Source organism: Zeus faber, assembly GCF_960531495.2.
Source record: "Zeus faber genome assembly, chromosome: 16".
Taxonomy (NCBI): domain Eukaryota; kingdom Metazoa; phylum Chordata; class Actinopteri; order Zeiformes; family Zeidae; genus Zeus; species Zeus faber.
In genome coordinates, this window is record NC_137202.1 from 2,955,558 (window position 1) to 2,961,356 (window position 5,799).

The following is a 5,799-nucleotide window of genomic DNA, read 5'->3' on the forward strand; positions in this document are numbered from 1 at the left end:
TCTAAGGTGGTAGCCTGCTATATTCGATTAATTATCCGAGTGATATAGGTTATTATAAAAGTCTCTAAATATGTTATTGATGTCTTGTTATTGGTGTTATTCTACCCTGTGAATCTTTGATGGCGGTAATAACAATTTTTTCTCTATCACGTTTCAAATGATTGGCAAGAAATGTATTTGATTTGTCATTAAATTCAAAATTATTTGCTCTTGTTTGTTGCATAAGGAATTGTGTCTTTTGATGGATGATAGTATGAAGTTGAGATTAAATTGTCCGGATCTCATTTTGCATTTGCTCAGAAGATGAGTGGGCTTGTTTAGTCGCTGTTCGAGTTTATTTGGCATTCTTGTCCTTTCTTTTTCTTGTTAGTGGAGAATGAAATAATACTACCTCTTAGAACTGCCTTAGCTGTTTCCCAAAGTAAGGATGGTGATATTTATGGGGAGTCATGAAGTCAATGAATTTTCCATTCTCTGGAAAATAAATAGTTCAATTCTTTATCTGTCAAAAGTGAGGTGTTTAAACCACCACTTGCCGGGAGGGTTCTGGTTTGTTTCATTTATCAGGTTGAAACTAATCAGCCCGTGATTGGAAATTACAATAGGGTGGATTTCTGGATTAGTGATTTTGGACAGGGCGGAGCTACTTGTCAAGAAAAGGTCGATTGAATTGAATTGCAAATAATATTTATATATATATATATATATATATATATATAAATATTATTTGCAATTCGCTTTGTTATTTTGTCTGAGGTGGAGCTGCCTGTTAGTTAGTGTAGCAGGGCACTGCCATGTTGAGTCTTCCACTCACTACTCACTTCCGCTTCCGTCTTCCTGCGAGATCACAGTATGCTCCTCCCTCCGATCACAGCCATGACAGGTATCTCTGAGTGAGTGTATACTTCACAAATTTGTCATTTGATGACTGCCCGCTTCTATGCCAGTTACTTTGTAGCTGCTTAAAGATTTCTCCTGCCCCATTGTTGTTGGAGGAATTCCCGTTCTCTGTGCCTCGATGTTGAGCTTATTCATCAACTTCTCAGTAGAGAATGTTGCAGTACCACCAGAGTCCAGAAAGGCGTAGGTTTGGACAACCTTGTTTCCTTTGGCATGTTTAATCTGTACTGGCAGAATGGAAAGAGCACAATATATACAGGCCCCAGTATGGGCACCAATTGTCATGGAAACCAGAAAAAAGCTCAGTTTTTCTTTGGACATCTCAACAGCAGATTTCACTTCTTTGTGAGAGCCATCCTCTTTGGTCCTAATGTGCAGTAGAGTGGGATGTTTCCTGTGACAGATGGCACATGTGAGCCTTTTTTTGCATTCCCTGCTCATATGTCCCAATGTTAAACACCCAAAGCATAGGCCTTTGGACTTGAAAAGATCCTGCTTTTCTTTGTGTGGTCTTTTTTTAAATGTTTTACACATCTCCAGTGTGTGGTCTCCTGAACAGAATTCACATGGCCTTCGAAAAGCAATTCTGTTCTCAAGTGTCTTCAAGTAAGTACTTCTGCTTTTGACAGGGTTCTCTGACGGCTGATCAATGGCAGGTTGCAGCCAAGTATTATTCTCCTATTAGTCTCTGAGTTTTCATACACAGTAGTTATTGCAGTGCAGTGCAGGAATTGCAGTGGCAAAGCTACTTCCTTTGGTGGTAGGTTTGAAGGTCTTTGTTTCAGAAGCTTTGTTAGCTGGGCAGGGATATTGAATGTCTCCAACGATGGGATCTGAGCTGATCCTAGCCTGTTTTTCACATGAAGAAATGGGGCACGAGTGATCGCTTGTGCCTAGGATCGGGTACCCACCGACCCGGTATTAAACGATAAGCTCCGACATTACCAGTACTATGTTAATGGCATTGGAAAAACTTTAAAAAATGATATTGTATTTATTTAGGCAACAGTATACAACTCGTTTCTAGCTTGCAATAAGATTAAGATATATTAGTCTCAGAAGTATTGTCGCCATTATCAGAAGAGACATCTCTCCTCTCTTTCTCTCCCTCTCCATCACAGGAGATATGAAGATATGTGTGAGGGGGGCGGGGCCGGCTCCCTCTGCTTGCCTCTCACATGCACGAGGAGAAAAGGGCGCAGATTGTGCCCCGATCGCCCCCCTCTTCATGCAATATACTGTCCGCAGAAGAAAAAGCAGTTTGAATTCTGCTCTTAATTTGTTTTAGTTTTTCTCTTAAAAATGAATAAAACTCCTACGCGTGCTCCGTTCATCTGTGCCCTGTCCCTTCAAATAAAACAACTAAAAACACACTGTTTTTGGTTATTTATGACTCCCCTTATTTATAATTCCACATGGAAGTGTTATCCTTGCACATTTTGTAAGCTTCCATCTATGAAAAACGACTGCGCGACTTGAAGAATCTTAGTCGACCGACGGTTGTCCGACTGATGATTCGACTCGTGGACTTTCAGGGGCCAGCCCTGATGTTGACTTCGGTCTTCTTATCGTGTTTGCTCTTCTCAGTCTCCAGGTGTTGAGGGGTTAAACTTTTCCAGTGTTCTCGGTGGTCTTTTCTGTGGCCGATCCATTTGCTCAATATAGGCATTCACGACATCAAGGGGAGTCCTCCTTACATCAACTTCAGATGTTTGAGATGAAGCTTCATATTCTTCCAGATCCTCGAATTTTGCAGTGGATTCAGCTAGGCCAGCTTCCACTTGCAATCTTTCCTTTTTTTGCTTTGAGGCTTGCTTCTTCTATTTCCATTTGATTCTTCTTTTCAAACATATCTGCACAAACTAATAGAGCTGCTCTGCTGTCTCTGCCTCAGCCTTTACTTCGGACAGTGGACCCCTTGTGTGACACACGGTCTTCTGGCTGTACATCAGGAAGCATTCATTCAGGATATTCATTAAGCTACTCCTCATAAGCAGCCAACCCAATCTTTCTCTCCACCACTCTCAGAAATTCTCTGAACCTCTTTTTCTTCAGCTCAAACCAGTCCATTTGGTCACACTCTTGTTCTTCTCCTGACATGAACATTTAGACAGAATTTTGAAACTCCATAAATTCTTCCAGTGTATTCCTAAGCATTACACATTGCAGCTCCATGGTATGCTTGGCAGTTACTTTTTTTCCAAATTCATCATCCAAAAGAGCAGAATCTCATTCTGTTTACATTTCAACACTCGCAGTTTTCCTCTGCGAGAGCAAATCCGTTTCGAGTGAGCCATCTCCTCATCAGCAGCCTCAGCAGCTGGCTCCACAACAGGCGCCGACCCACCCTCCGGCTGTTCCTTCAAATCCGACACCCCGGCGGCAATAAACGTAGAAATATCACTGTAGCCAACGTGAGCCACAGCACGCCATTCTCAATAACCGGCAATTGATTCAGCAGCGTTGATCAGACGCAGCGACACAATACATCGTAACACACGGCTCCGCTGTAGCGCTCCAGACAACAAACAAACACGCAATTTCAAACCGCAGTGATTTCCATGTACAACAGCAAATCCTCTGCGAGACATCCAACAACTAACAAAGCAACAGCAGGTCCTCCAATAGTCTTTGTCTTACCTCTTGTCCCAAAGGCCAGTTGCGTCTGTCACTTCCACCCGATCGCTTGAATTCCATTCGTGTCCCATGTTCAAGGACCTGTGCGGGAAAATCCAACGCAACAGTTTTTTCACTTAATGACGTGGCTATTCCGTTTCAAAATTAAAGCCACTGCCCCAGCAGGAGTAGAGTTGTTTTGACACACCTTTGGTGTAGATCCAGGCACCATGCGGCTGTTCATTGTTTGGAAAGAATGAACTCAAACATCCGACCACCCGAAGATGCCACTGCAATACACAAACAATGTCAAGTGTACGTTCAAATGTGTGTTTGTGTGCGTGCGAAAGAGAAAATAGATGATAGATGTATATAAAATGATACTAGATGCTTAGAATGTAAGCTGATGTAGATGTAGATGATGATAAAAGATTCTTAAATGGTGATGATGGCTAAAAAACTGTGTTTTGCTCTCAACTAAAGCTAGGACTCCATTGTTCCCAAAACTTTTTCCATTTCCCTTTGTTCATTTGCAGCACATCCCCACTTCCCCCGGGTGTGGCCAAGCTGCCAATCAGAATCAACAAATCAGAACTCTAACAAAAATATGTTGTCTTTAAATCACCAAAATATCAGCTTCGGGATACACAGGGAATCAAAGCGTATTGATCCCAAGTTTTGCCCCAGGGACCCGATGCATATCACCCAGCTGAGGTGATTTATATACATTATGTCTGTATGGTAGGCTCGGTGCTGTGTGGCCCCACAGCAGGCCAGTTAACCGTAGGAGTGAGAAGCAGGTGCCCGGCAAAGGGGTGGGGGGCCTGCAGCGCGGGGACCATTACTACAGTTTAATGATATGAACAGCGATCTCCCATCCACCTCCGGGGGGATTCACCAGCAAGCTGTAGCGCTATACATCTTTCAGCAGCCCTTAAAGAGGAAAAGGGGACATTTCTTCATGGTGCAGTAAACGCACCGCCCGCGACCCATCCAACCCGCACACACACACACACACACACACACACACACACACACACACACACACACACACACACACACACACACACACACACACACACACACACACACACACCTTTGACTCCCCTTGTTCCCTTGAGCTTTATCCATCTCTCATCTCTGGTTAAAGAAGTTCCATTTTAAGATCATTATGTCTAAGAAGGCGTTGGGTGGGGGTGGGGGGTGGGGATGGGCCGGTGACCTTGAAGAGAGTGGGGATGAGGTGAAGTGCTGAGAAGTTTTGTATGTGTGTGTGTGTGTGTGTGTGTGTGTGTGTGTGTGTGTGTCTGTGTGCGTGCGTGCGTGTCTGTGTGTTTGTGTGTGTACTGTATGTCACCCAGAGTGTGTGGTGTGGTGCGTGTGTGTGTGTGTGTGTGTGTGCGTGTGTGTGTGTGTGTGTGAGTGTGTGTGTGTGTGTGTGTGTGTGTAGCACAACAAGTGTACAGGACAAGTAACCACTTTGGGATTTGGGTGGTGTCCTGTCACATCTTCCCTGGGTGAGGGGGGGGGGTGCAATGCTCCTCATTCTCCAGTAGCAGTAACTGCAGGTTTCGTAACTACGTCTTCAAACACCACACACTCGCAATCACAATAGTGTTGTTTTACAAATAGGACAGGAACAATTTGTTGTTCCAAATGTGAAGGGACGTAAGGGACACGACCGGACGTTTCACACGGGCAAACATTTAATTAAATAAACCGGACCTTATATGCAATACTTGGACCAGTTCGCCTGACAAAGGATGTAAAATTCCACTGTTTGGAAGTTTAAGATGTCATTTGCGTTCGGCTCTTCTGCCTCCCGCCTGCGGATTTACACGGAAGATCATCGACAATAACAGTAAAGACAAAAGTGAGCTGGTTTACGACTTCAGCACTTTCTGTTTGAGGTGTTCCAGCACCAGTGACTTTAAATTATGGTGGGAGATGTCCTTGGGATGTGAACATCTCATTTCACCGCAAGCACGCATGCATGCATGCACACACACACACACACACACACACACACACACACGCGCGCGCGCACGCGCACACACACACACGCGCAAACACACACACACGCACACACGCATACACACACACTCACATCCCATTTCATTGGGGGTCTCAGAATGGCTAGGATCAGTAGAGCATGACCAAGAAATTATACAACTGACATCAGCAATGTGCAAACACATACACACACACACACACACACTCACACACTCACACACTCACACACTCACACACACACACACACACACACACACACACACACACACA